The following is a 15,130-nucleotide window of genomic DNA, read 5'->3' on the forward strand; positions in this document are numbered from 1 at the left end:
ATTTAGTGTACATGTATGTTGCTTCACAGTTCAGTAAGTTGTAAAGAGTTAATAAGGATGGTTGCAGAAAGTAGAAATTTGATCATCAATAAGCTGGTTTTAGTGGTTTACAATATCTTAACATTTTTTAACTTTATTTATTTACATCATTTGAAACAAAAAGGCCCAAAAATATATACCAATCCAGCTATCTATTTGTTTTTGCTTGGATCACCTGTCCTTAATAGTACTGCACTTTGTTACATTAGGGCTATAAGTACAATTCTCTGTTACCCTTGGTATTCCAGTAAGGGGTGGCATTCTTAATGTTAAATAATTAACATCTCTCAATGACGTACATTCTCAGAAGGAATATATGGAGATATGAAGATATCGAACAGTATTCAAAATCAAAAGTCTATAAAACAATACAAAATAGGAGCAAAGCAAACAGGGACCTCCGAAACATCAGAGGTGGGATCAGGTGCCATGGACGAGTGAATAAAGTGGCTAAGAATAAAGTGGTTAAGAAATTAATAACATCAGCAACAAGAATGAACCAATCCGTGACACACTGATCTATTGACCTGGTATAACAGGTACTAGTCTAAGATACCACTGCGTCTCAAAACCCACCTGACTTCATCTCAAAACCCACCGACTCATCTCAAAACCCACCGGACTTCATCTTAAAACCCACCTGTCTTGATCTATTGACCTGATATAATCAGTACTAGTCACCACAGTACTAGTTTAAGATACACAGTGTCTCAAACCCACCTGAGCTGGAGCTCGTCCTGTGAAGGTTTTTGGATCCAGAAGAGAGTCCAGTTCTCCATGGATTGGCTTAAAATAGTCGGATTTCCTGATCCGTTCCGTGAGGTCATTATCACCACCTTCTTGTTTCACAACACGCCCCGCCTCCTGAGACAAAACACGGATCTGTTCATGACATTCCTGAAAGGGAAGAAAGTTTTATAAAATTCTCCCACATATAATTTGATACAGTAATTACAAAAACAGGTTTAAAAGATGATTTTGATTATAATGACTTCTGGAGAGAAAATTAACTTATTAATAAAGATGTGATTTAAATATTATATTTATTTGCAAGAAGTTTCTTTTGGTGTAAGAATGTGAGACAATCTATTTACGCAAAAAAATTTATTTACCTTTAAATATTTCTCATTAAAAATCATACACAATAATGGCAGAATCTGTGAAAATTTTGTTTGGCTTAAAAATGCCAAAAAACTTTCTTGCCAAAATAAGGTTTCACTAAAATTTCATGATTTACAGACCTTTAAATGTTTTTCATCAGTGTAAGCAATCATACATTTTATTATTAGCTATCCTACTTTAAAAATTGTAATTACACATTTGGCAAAAAATTTCTGATTTAAAAACTTCTTGAATATCATGAAAAGGTAAATATGTTAAGAACTCTTGCACAGTTATAATATCAGCCAGGTATTCAAGCATTCTTTTCTTTCCAGCCAGAAAGAATTTCCCAATCTGAAGGCATGTATTTTACAAGAGGCCAATGGGTTACAATGCTGACCTGACCCTGCTGTTCTTCATCAGCAGATTTTTTTCCTGTTTTATATTCCTATGTTAAACTTTGATTGCCCCATGTTTCCCCACCCTACCCCTGGGGGTCATGATCTTAACAAATCCGAATTAAGCTAAGGTGAGCTAAAAATACTTAAATATAGAATTGTTAACAATATTTCAACAAAATCCGAAATTCAACTCACTCAAAAAATTATTTTTTTTACGACTTCAAGGTTTTAATTCACTGGATTTGTTTGCAACCAATGTAGGAATACACAAAGAATGTAGTGATTTGGTGAATCCGCCTTGATATGCCGCTAACGACAAGGATTCATCTCGCTTCGCGAGCCGACTCAATAACAATGTCTACCTGTCTGTTTCTTCCGGCTTTAACCATCGCCATGATGATGTTCTCTGTAGCCATGAAAGGTAACTCCTGGTTGACTCTCTCTCAATGACCTGGAAATAACAGTTTGTAAGGCCATACAAAGTTAATTACTTGGTTCTCAGGCCTTTTTTCAAGAAATATGATGAGGGAGGGAAGCATTTTTTTTTTTACTTTTTATTGCCCTAAAAACATGATGAGGCAGCTTTTTACTTTGTACAAAACCTCATAAAATGATGAGGGAGGTGATTTGGTGATTATATTTTATTGATTTAGCAATAAAAAAGGTCAATGAGGCACCCTTGGAAGAGATGAGGGAGGGCCTGAGAACCAAGAAATAAATGTTTTTTGCCTTAGTTTTAAAGGGGAAAATAAATACATTGCAATAAAATAGTGCAGAAACAATTTTAAAAAAATCCTTTATAAGGGACTTCAAATCCAGCAAATTACTTTCTTTATTACTGCAGTTTATCAGCAATGCAAACAGAAAATTTATAAAGGGTAGTCATGAGGAAGGTATATGCATTAAATCCTAAAAAATTGAGAACCATATGATAAGTCCTCTAACTAATAAATAATATTCTACAGATACAATTTTATTCCCTTTAAAATTCCATAAAATACTAGATATTGCATTACATTTTACATCAAAAAATATTTCTTCCCCCTTTGTTCCATAAAATACTGGGTATCGTGTTATTTTTATGTCTGGATATATTTTTTTTACCTCTGTAATATTCTATTGACAACTGTTTTTATTGTCATACTACCTTTGGATATACCACTATCCCCTCTGCAATATTCTGTAGCGTACTAAGGATTATGTCTGCTGTTAAAAATGCCTCTGGCAAACTGATCCGTCTATAAAAAAATACAAATCATCATATTTTATGTGGATAGTTCCTTGATGCCAGTGTATACTAGGTAAACTATTGACAACATAAATACTGGTGTTTAATGTCACCAAATGGCGACAAATGTGATAATCATGAATTTCAAAATGCGCCAAACAGAAACTTCAATCCGTGCCTCAGGTATTTAGATACTGTAGATCACTTATTTTTCGCGACAACTTATTTTTGCGAGATAGTCATTGACTCTTTATTAGCGAGACAAAATTTTCACGAATTGTGGTCATTGCTCTAAATAATTTTACAGGATTTCTATCATACGCGAGAATGAAATTTTCGCGAGCAAACTTTCTTGCGTAATTACGCGAAAATAAAGTTCTCGCGGATAAAAAGTGATTTACAGTGCTAAGCACAAATACTACAAAATATTTGTAATACATACAGCTCTATTTTGATAAGTACCACTGAATTCTCTGTACCTGTTAGCACTATCGTCCAGTGTCCGTTCCATCCACTGAACGGACGCCGTCATCAAGGATCCTGTACCAGACAGATCAGGTGACGCGCTAACGCACAACAACGCTCACTTCTCATTGGATTACGCTTGTACGGCATGGCACTCGAGCCTGTAAAACAACAATGAGAGTGTTGTAAATGACACATCTGACTTTTATTTATGACACGATCAAAGACTTATCTTTGACCTTCACCTTGACCTTTAACCAACTCAAACCTTGTTTATTCTATAGACCTGCATTTTTGAAAAAAAAATTTCATATAAATAAAAGGTAGAATTATTTACCAATTTGATCTTTTTCAAATGGTTCTTCTAACTCCTTGAAGTTAGCCAACAGTCTGATGTCTGTACATATCTACAAAAGCCATATATTTAATTTTTATTCTCTTCTTGCTGTCTATCCATTAACAATCTTTATAAACTAGTTTGATTTCATTTTTGCGATCATTTTAATTCACAAAATATAAAACACACAGAAAATATGTTAGCTATAATGCGACATAAAAACATTACAAATTCTAAACAAAAAAATCTTCAATCTTAAAAATAACTTACGCAGAATAAAGATTGTACTAATCTACCTTTTTTTGCAAAATTTCCAACACGAGAAAAAAAAACCTGGATATACAGTACTTGTAGTTGATGCAATTATTTGTTATCTTAAAATTAAGTCCCTAAAGTTTCATTTTTTTCTAAATTTTTAAATGTCAAATTTAACTAGCACCTTAAAAGATCAGATAAGAATGACAACCCTTTGACGGTAAATAGATAGAATGACCTTGTATACAGAAGCATCTAAACTGGTGAGTATGACAGTAAAATTAACTACAGAGAAATTCACCTTGTGTATAGAGGCCCCCAGACTGGCCAGTACAACAGTAAAATTAACTACAGAGAGATTCACCTTGTGTATAGAGCCCCCCAGACTGGCTAGTACAACAGTAAAATTAACTACAGAGAGATTCACCTTGTGTATAGAGGCCCCCAGACTGGCTAGTACAACAGCAATCGGCAATCCTCGGCTGACTCTGCTACGCTCCATTCAAACCTCGGATGTGATTGGTGGAGGAATACGCAACAGATCCTTACATTTCTCCGCCGGAAACTGCCTTATCACTCATTTCATATCTCGCTCTGCATAACGTTCTTTGAAAATGTTTCTTAATTTGTGCAATTCTTTATCGTAAACAGGTTTTGATTACATCCTCATGTTAAAAGGCTTTGAAAGCAAGAAGAAACTGTTGAGTGTGCCAAAATACAACTCTGATCTCAAATGTATGACATTTGAAAGAAATTCAAATAAGATCACATGACTGAATCAGCAAGATGGTAGATCACCGTTGACGTATGAGGTTATGTGCGAGGTACGAGTCATCCGAGGAACTCCGAGTGGTACAACAGTAAAATTAACAACAGAGAAAATCACCTTGTGTATAGAGGCCCCCAGACTGGCTAGTACAACAGTAAAATTAACTAAAGAGAGATTCACCTTGTGTATAGAGGCCCCCAGACTGGCTAGTACAACAGTAAAATTAACTACAGAGAGATTCACCTTGTGTATAGAGGCCCCCAGACTGGCTAGTACAACAGTAAAATTAACAACAGAGAAATTCACCTTATGTATAGAGGCCCCCAGACTGGCTAGTACAACAGTAAAATTAACTACAGAGAAATTCACCTTATGTATAGAGGCCCCCAGACTGGCTAGTACAACAGTAAAATTAACTACAGAGAGATTCACCTTATGTATAGAGGCCCCCAGACTGGCTAGTACAACAGTAAAATTAACTACAGAGAGATTCACCTTATGTATAGAGGCCCCCAGACTGGCTAGTACAACAGTAAAATTAACTACAGAGAAATTCACCTTATGTATAGAGGCCCCTAGACTGGCTAGCACAACAGTAAAATTAACTACAGAGAGAATCACCTTGTGTATAGGCACCCAGACTGGCCAGAACATTGAGACTGTCGACGTCCACTTTACGGGAGTATGTCTGTCCACACACCATATACGTCCTACGGAGATTTAATAAAAGTTAGATAATTCATAATTTGTTCAGATATTTCAGATATAATAATCACAAACACAGAAATACTGTAGACGTACTTTTTTCCACAAGATCATAATTCCGTGGAATCTCAATTTCTGTTTAATCCGCGAGTAGAAAATGATGCGGATTTTCTGGATTGTCACTATATGCCTTACATTTATATTGAGCATGCTTGGACAAATTTCCGCGGTAATTTTGTGTCCACGTACACAGCATAAATTAATACCACGCGGAAAAAAGGACTTCTACAGTATGTTTGTCATCAAAAAAAGGTGTTAAATGTATATGAAGAAATAAATTCAATTAAAACAAATCCTTCGTTTTATAAGCAATAAACAAAGACATCAAACCTGATAATAAATATGAAAGAGAAAGTAGAGAGGAATCAAGAAAGACTTCTAAAGTCGCAACCCGCATTTTTAAAAAGCTTTTGTGTAGTCACTATGTTTAATATTTCTATTCAAAACGGAGCTTTTTAAAATAAATGTTTAGAGTAAGAACTTTTTCATAAGAGGATTGTTTTTAGAATGTAAAACTGATTAGAACAATATATATATATATATATATATATATATATATATATATATATATATATATATATATATATATATATTTTTTTTTTTTTTTTTTTTTGGGGGGGGGGGTACTCTATATAAGTTGATTCTTACTTTTTAAGTAGTAGAAAAAATTGTGGTATTTTATGTACACAAAAAAAACTAAACTTCAGATATTTACTCACTGTTTGAATCCTGCCATCTCTGTGACCAGCCTATCCAGCTTTTCAACCTGATCAGAAATAAAAAACATATGTAATCAAAAAATAAAAGCTCGCCCTGTCGAATGTTATCAGTATAAGTAATGCTAATCTCACATCATATTTTTTTTATAGTAAGTTTGCATCCTGACAGCAGCAATATTCATGCAAGTTCTGTTTATGATAAGGTCTTATAGTTCAATGGGAATTGACCTGTTTCAAAAACTTGAACCTGTTCACTGATCAAGAAAATGTCTTTCATTTCCTACATCTGAAACAAGTCTGGAATAGTCCATCCTGAGATGCATCATTCATGCAGTTTAAATCATAACAGGCCATATACTAGTAATCATATAGCTACTCCAAAAGAATTTCCAAGGTTATTCATTTCGAAAATGTAGGTCAGATCAAGCATTTGAAGCAAGTCTGGTCGTGCCAATCCCAAGATGCATCATCCATGTAAGTTTTGTCCAGGAAGGCAGGGGATGACAAATCCCATTGCCCGACGCCCGGGTCTAGTGAATTTTAGGGGTGGGCAAGTGAAATTTTATCAACCACTTGCCCGTGGGCAAGTGATTTATCAAAAATAGAATTTATTTGTAGGCCGTAAATTTAAAGCTGGACATAGGGGTTTGCATGATTTACGAGCATTTGCCTTCCTCTTTTTTGAAATATCTATAAATACAAAATTAGTTTATGTTAGGGCAAGCAAAAATTCAGGTAGGGCAAGTCAATTTCGACCAGGTACTTGCCCTTGGGCAAGTGCCTTAAAAATCTATTTGTCAGCCCCTGAGGAAGGGCTTATACATGTTATAGGTACTTGGGAATGGACCTGCTCCTAAAACTTTAACTTGAATAGATTCCAAACATGTACTCAATCATTACATTGTTACAGTCAATACCTACAACATTTAAACAAGTCATGACAAAAACTGCACACAGTCTAAACAAATCGTATGGAGAGAACAATTATAGGCATTTAAATCTGGCTTGATGAATTTATGATAGACAAGCTACCGTATAAGCAGAATTTTTAGCGAGGATTTAATTTTGGCATTATTAGCGAGGGTGCCAAGATTGCTAAAATTGAATATTGCTAAAAATTAATTGCACTTTCAAATTAGTTGTAATAGCTTCTTTAAAGAGAGCTTTTTTAAATCGCTAAAATTACATTTCGTCAGAAAATAAAATACCTACTTATAAGGGCAATGCTAAATTTGCGTCTCGCTAAAATTTCCACTTATACGGTATTGCTCCCTTAGAAGATGTACCTCTGAGTGTAAGATTTAAAGAACTCTAGAAAATAAGATTAACCTCTTTTTTTATTTTAATCAGTATAAAAACTGAGAACAAACCTTCTCCTCATCTCCTTCAACAAGGTGAGAAAGCTAGCCTGTGTTCCTGTGGTGCCCTTCACTCCTCTGAACCTGATGTTATTGCGGGCATTCTCCAGGTTCCTGAGGTCCATCAACAGGTCCTGTATCCAGAGACAAGCCCTCTTACCCACTGTAGACAGCTGAGCTGGTCTAAAATATCACAGAAAATAAGTATGATGTTATGTCAATGTCTGGACCACAGATTAAGTTGTCACAATCAATCTAGAGAGCTGACTAAAAAATTTGCAATAAAAGAGAAAAAAAATCACTAAAAATTATATTTTCAGTCCACCTTGACATTATTATATCCCCCCCCCTCCAAATCATTCCAAACCTGGGTTCAGCAAATAAAATTCGCAATACTTCTTTTTCTTCAGAAACGAATGTACTTACTGTAAATGTGTATAAGACAAACAAGGCAAATCCTTTTGCTTCTTGGCGAAATCTGCTAATCTCTTTATCACCCCTGCAAGCTACAACAGATATTTTAGATTTCAAAGTCTGCTATTCACTTCATCCACACTGGCAAGCTACAACAGATATCTCAGATTTTAATGATCTCTGAAGAATGTTAAAACAGCTGTCTTAGATTTCAAAGGGAGGATATGACAGATATTACTGTATACGTATTCAGTACAAGCCGTTTATTATCATAGCTTAATTGTCAGGGCAAAACTTTATAATAACCGACTATGATAATAACCATAGACAGCTGAAATTCATCTCCGAGGTCTGACATGTACATGACTTAATAAACAAGATGCCTGCCGTTTTTACACTAAATAAGATAGGTATTATAGTATGTAATCTCATATTTTTAGGTTTATTTTGAAATACATGTATTACATTTGGCTGTGTATTCTGTTTAGTGCTTATGGCAACGAAAACTTCTGCTAATTCAAATACAATGCTAAATGTCTTGCACACTGAAATCTCAAAGCAATATGAGCTGCATTTTTGAAAATTTTATTTTGCTGTTAAAATGTGTTATTATGATAAATTTGTAACTTAAACCTTTATGATCAATTAAACTAAAATTAAGCCAAAGAAAGACATAGTTTATAAAATCCAATATGCAGTTTTATATAAGAAATCGTTATTGTACATGACGACAATAATGTAATTTTAATTAAATCAAAGCTTATAAATACTTCTTCCATCGCAAATATGAACAACGGAAGTTTATTAACATTATTTATTATGTCACTGAACTAGTTATTTACAATTTTGCAACAAAAAATTCCTATATCAATGTTGCAGCTCATATTGCTTTAAACATGTTTTAAATTTTGACATTTTTTTTCCCCTCTTCATCAAATGCTCATACCAGTGAGACAAGGCTAAATATGAGGGTTTCTTTAAGGAATGACTCTACTTCATGGCCAAATTATTTCTGTATATTTTTAATATTTTTTTTTATACATTTTGTTTGACCCCAAATTACTTTAATATGCTTATATAATAATAATTATAATGTAACTACCAGGCATTCTTCCTTTACCTACCTTTGGGAGTAGGATGTCAAATCCATCCCTCATAACAATCAAATCCTACAACAGACAGAAACAGATAGAATCAAAGTACTGAAAGTACTGATAAAAGTAGGTCTCATAACAATCAAATCCTACAATAGACAGAAAGAGATAGAATCAAAGTACTGAAAGTACTGATAGAAGTAGGATGTCAAATCCATCTCTCATAACAATTAAATCCTATAATAGATATAAACAGATACAATCAAAGTACTGAAAGTACTGATAGAAGTAGGTCTCATAACAATCAAATCCTACAATAGATAGAAACAGATACATAAAAATCATATTAATGTGGCAGAAAAAAGATAAGGCTCTGGGTCTCCTGGGAATCCACTACAGTTTGTATAAGTTAAAAGTGGGAAGAGATCTCTCTTTACCAATTCACTCTTACATACAGAATGATAATTATCCCTCTACCTTAGTTTGTATAAGTTTACAGTAGGAAAAGATCTCTCTTTACCTATTCAGTCTTACATAAAGAATAACAATTATCCCTCTACCTTAGTTTGTACAAGTTTACAGAGGGAAGAGATCTCTCTTTACCTATTCAGTCTTACATAAAGAATGACAATTATCCCTCTACCTTAGTTTGTACAAGTTTACAGAGGGAAGAGATCTCTCTTTACCTATTCAGTCTTACATAAAGATTAATAATTATCCCTCGACCCCAGCTACACAAACCAAAGGTGAAAATCCATTCCTAAACTCTCTCCAAAGAATAGAGAAGTGGACTGTCACCTTAAGGCCAGAGTTTTTTTTTTCTGTTTAACGGGAATTTTTAAGAAAAAATTGGGTCGAGGGGACGAAATAAAAATAAAAATAAAAGATCAAAATTTGCCGAGTCGGGGCTATAATAAAAATAAAACCAAAAATTGGTATGAATTTCTTTTTTTTCATTTAAATGTTGAAAAATGAAAGAAAACATAATACAATTTTGTTTACAATGTATTAGGATTTCAAATACAGATAAAAAGATACAACTGCATGAGTTATCCTACTGTGGTTAATCACACTTGCACATTTTTTCTAGTATGAAAGCAAATCAATATAATATTATAATTTACATTTGTTATACAGCAACAATAATGTTGGATAAATGCAGATGACAGAAAAACCACACTGCTTAAAATTTTACACAGGTCTTCAAGTGATCATCTATCTATTTTATAAAATTTATAAAAGTCATGATAAGAAATGTTTTAAGCTACATGTTTATTACATGTATATTATGATTTAACAGAAGTTAAAAAAAAGCAATGGGGTTAGTAGCTAAATTGACAATGCTATCTTGGTATAAAGGGATAACACATTCTTGAGGTTCTGAATGGAAATTTGTCAACTGAACTTTTTGATGAACAACAGCAAAGTCATTGTGGAAGTCTTCTGAACTCTTCACAAATGGTTGGGTCTCTGCCAAGAAATCAAACTGAAAAAAAAAATAGCCTTTATGATACTTTATTAGCTAATCAAATACATGTAGTAAATGGCAGAAAGTAGAAAAAACACCTATTTACATGAGATTATTTTCTTTTCTGAAGGAAGATACAAATATTTTAAGAGTTTTTTCTTAGATAAAAAAAATAACTTTAATATCGTTCTTTGTCCATTTTGCACTAAAAGTATTCAATTTGTAGCTTCTTTCTATCCCCACCTTTCCACAGATATGAGCAACTCCAGTATAGCTGTCACTTCATTTGTAAGATATCTATACCAACTCTTGTAATTCTGTAGGTATCCTTGCCTCATTTTATTCGACCAAATAGACATGGACTCGTAATTTAAAATATTTTAATCATCATTTTATGTCCTTGATATAGTTAGACACGATTCATTGTAAAAAAAAAAAAAAAAAGATTTTACCGCGAATTTTACTTCAACTTGTTATGTACCATATGTGACTAAATTAAATCTAGAATGTTAACAACTTAAAAAAAAAAAGAAAAACATAAAAAAAATGCCAAACACTGAATAATTGTAACAGAAGTTTATATCAAGACAACATCTCAAAACTTACCCCAACTATTAGGACACATGCCCCACAGTTCAATATGCATCTGGTGTATTTAGGTTGTCAATGCATTAACTCCCATTTCAAGAACTTTCTTGTTTTCATCATCTGATCAATGGATTTAAAATTACCGTCTATAAATGTCTTGAAATGCCATTCTTGCTTGTTGATAACTTGATAGAACCCGCGAAGTGTGATAAACTAGTTCCTTAAACTGGTTACGACATCGTAATCAGCAAGACGCTCGTAAAGGTAGCTAAACACAGTTTCGTATAAAATTCAGGGGGGTTTTCCCAGAGAGAAGCATGCTGGGTAGGGATTTTCCTGCTATTTATAAGAGTCTCCTGAAAACTGCATCTTTTTTGTTTTTATTCACATAGAGTAGAGTCTTATCTTAATATTTAAAGAAAAAAATGTGCATTCATTTTTAGAAAAAAAAAAATTGTGAGACTTTTTAATAGGGGGAGATAACTCCCAAAACATCCAGTTTTCACATGTGCAGAATTGCATGAGTCAATTAGCAGGTAATGTAGCTCTTTCAAGAGGTGGAAAATGTACCCTGAAAGCACACTAAAAGAAAACCTTAGGACTTGTTCTGTGAAATGCATACAACTTATTTTGTCTGATTTTTTCTGTTTTTGTTGAGCAGGGGGGTTAAAAATGCATAGGTGCACTGAAAATGGATGCATAAACAACCCAATATCCCCCATTTTTCAGGTGTCAAATACCCCCTAGTAGTAATTGATGAATGTATTATAGTTGGATATTTACAAAATTCACAATTTTATCTTTCCATTGATATGCAGAAGTCTATGTAACAATCCTCCATTTTATTTTTTTATAGGGGTCAGTTTTGCTTGTCCCTCACCAAGTAACGTCCTGATAACGTCATACATAAAACTGTTTTTTGCACCCTTAAGGAGTAGCATTTGATGACATTTCCCACATTTATTTGCCTGTAAGTTCATAGAAAATTGCTTTATTTGTTTTAATTTATGTAGTAAACCATACAATATAATCTCAGGTTGACACTGTGTAAAGCATAAAGCCTGTATTAGATACATGTTCCATAGAATTTATACACATGATAAGGATTCAGGGGTTAAAGTTATTATTTTACATTATGACGCAACTGCATTGTGACATCAAAGTGTGACGTCATGTCAAAAATGGAAGCTTCGCAAGGTCATGACCTTCAATTTAATTGATCGCAAATGAGAATATGTATCTTCTGTATAGATATACATGTGACATAGACCTATTGAGTATCTAGTTAGGGTGACATTGTCCAGATTTTTTAGGCAATCTTCTGATTTAAAACAGTGACTGTTTCCAATTAGACCCCCCCCCCCGTTTATACAGAAACTAGCAATATCTGTAAAAAATTGTTTGACAGCTTTTCAAAAAAATTATAATGTAAGATTTTATTGATATTCAAATACTGTATATTTCATACTTTGTGTTTTTTAAATTGAAGAAAAATAAAATTATTGTGTGAGCTGATTCGGTTAAGTTTGAATTTCTCTTCGAAGTCCTGTTTTATGCGTCGACCAATGTCGTAGACATGTAATACTAAATTTACAATTACTTGCCCATTTCTGGACCAAATTCAACAATTTATGCACCAAAATGTTTGGAATTCTGTCCTCTTTGTACCTAAACACAAAAAAGTGAATTTCAAAAGAAAATTATTTTCTTTAAGGTAGCTAAACACAGTTTCGTATAAAATCCAGGGGGTTTTTCCCAGAGAAGCATGCTGGGTAGGGATTTTCCTGCTATTTATAGGAGTCTAGATGAAAACTGCATCTTTTTTGTTTTTATTCGCATAAGGTAGAGTCTTATCTTAATATTTAAAGAAAAAAATGTGCATTATTTTTAGAAAAAAAAAATGTGAGACTTTTTAATAGGGGGAGGTAACTCCCAAAACATCCAGTTTTCACATGTGCAGAATTGCATGAGTCAATTAGCAGGTAATGTAGCTCTTTCAAAAGGCGGAAAATGTACCCTGAAAGCACACTAAAAGAAAACCTTAGGACTTGTTCTGTGAAATGCATACAACTTATTTTGTCTGATTTTTTCTGTTTTTGTTGAGCAGGGGGGTTAAAAATGCATAGGTGCACTGAAAATGGATGCATAAACAACCCAATATCCCCCATTTTTCAGGTGTCAAATACCCCCTAGTAGTAATTGATGAATGTATTATAGTTGGATATTTACAAAATTCACAATTTTATCTTTCCATTAATATGCAGAAGTCTATGTAACAATCCTCCATTTTATTTTTTTATAGGGGTCAGTTTTGCTTGTCCCTCACCAAGTAACGTCCTGATAACGTCATACATAAAACTGTGTTTTGCACCCAAAAGACTTTGATTCACACAAGCTATGTCAAACGTTTACATGATTCATTAGAAATAAGGTGTACATCAAACCCGATTTTATTTTAAACCATCAATGGATGACACAGTCGGCGGGTATTTTAAAAATAAAAGTGAAATTGACCTCTTTTATTTTTATTCGGTATTTTGAAAAAATTGGGTCGGCGCTTCCCGTTAAACAGAAAATAAAAAAACTATGGCCTAAGCTAGCAATGATGCCTATATCTTAGCTTATTATAAAAATGCTTATCAATAAAACGGTTTATTTTTGTAAATTACACAAGTTGTGCAAAGGAGGAAAGATTCAAGATCATGTGACATAAACAATCCCAACTTAAGATTGCACGATAGGCTAAGGGTTTGTGAGGAGAGTGGCCCATCAGAAACTCTTTGCTTGCCATGTAGTTATTCACCTGGTAAGTGTTTAGTTACTTAGTAAATAGTAACTTAGTAACTAGAAAACTGACCAGTCAGCAAGGGCCCCGCCATGGGGTAGAATTAAAAGGGTGCAGCTCATGGAATGATTAAAAAATATATGACGAATAAGAAACATCAACTGTATTTTAAAATTTCAAGATAATTCCTGAATATCCAAAAACCTGTAAATAATATCCTTGTATTTATTTTACATAAGGCAGTAAAAGAACAACTCAACACTGAATGTATATCTATAAACTATAATCATAATGGAGCTTGTGTTATATAAAATGCCAGCCTTCAATGAATGCAAATATATCATGAAGGCTTGACCTTAACTTCAAAACAAACAGCAGTTGCAGACAAAGGTTTTCATTAATCTTAAAGTGACAGATAAAGATAAGCCTTCTAAATTTTCTGCAGCAGACAAGATAATTAATCCAAGGGATTAATTGTACTACTCTCTCATCATTTTCTTCTTAATTATAATAAGAACTTTTTCAGTAATTATAGAATGAGGTTTTTATCCTAATGCCTTAAAAAATAATAATATTCTTGAATTTTCATGAAGCAAAAACAAATATAATAAAACAAGATGTGTTTGTGAAACACTATGCGCCCGGCGGCAACAAAGTTTAAGAAATCTATTTTTAGCATATTGATCACAGTCAAGGTCACAAGGTCATTGACCATGGTGTCATTTGAAAGAACTTAATTGGTGGAGTATGCATACTAAATATGAAGTCCCTATCTCTTATGGTTCAAAAGTTATGGCAAAAAGTGTAAAAAGCTATTTTTAGCATATAGGTCACAGTCAAGGTCACAAGATCACTGACCTTGCCGTCGTTTGAAAGGACTTTATTTATTTATTTATTTTTTTTATTTATTTATTTTCATAACAAACACACAAATATACAAAACCTTTCACACATCCTTTCATACATGTTGGAAAAGAAGACACTAAGTGTATTAACAATAATTAGTCAAGAACATCTTCAAAATTTGACACATTAAATAGACATTTCCAATTGGACCATCTTTTTTTATAAAAAATATTTTCTGACAACTTTTCTTCTAACGTATAGTAATTATATAAAACTCTCAAAATATCTTTGAAAACAATACAAGAGTTGTTTCTGGATTGTTGAAATAAATATTTCTTCACTAACAGAATAATCAAGTTTATAGCTGCATGATCTTTTTCAAAACTACCAAAAATAACAGTCTTTACATCAAATTCAATTCTTTTACCAGACTTTTGAAAAATCCAATCTGACAGTGCCAGCCAAACCCAGAAACCTGTGGACAGTAAAAAAATAAAT

General features: G+C 33.2%; 1 pseudogene; it reads right to left on the reverse strand.

Moving 5' to 3' along the window:
* Window positions 1–759: 759 nt before the first annotated feature.
* LOC134279869 (adenylosuccinate lyase-like) lies at window positions 760–9,020 on the reverse strand (annotated as a pseudogene).
* Window positions 9,021–15,130: the final 6,110 nt, after the last annotated feature.

This window comes from Saccostrea cucullata, unplaced genomic scaffold (assembly GCF_032062105.1).
Source record: "Saccostrea cucullata isolate Sc308-1 unplaced genomic scaffold, CSIRO_AGI_Scuc_v1 ctg14745, whole genome shotgun sequence".
Taxonomy (NCBI): Eukaryota; Metazoa; Mollusca; class Bivalvia; order Ostreida; family Ostreidae; genus Saccostrea; species Saccostrea cuccullata.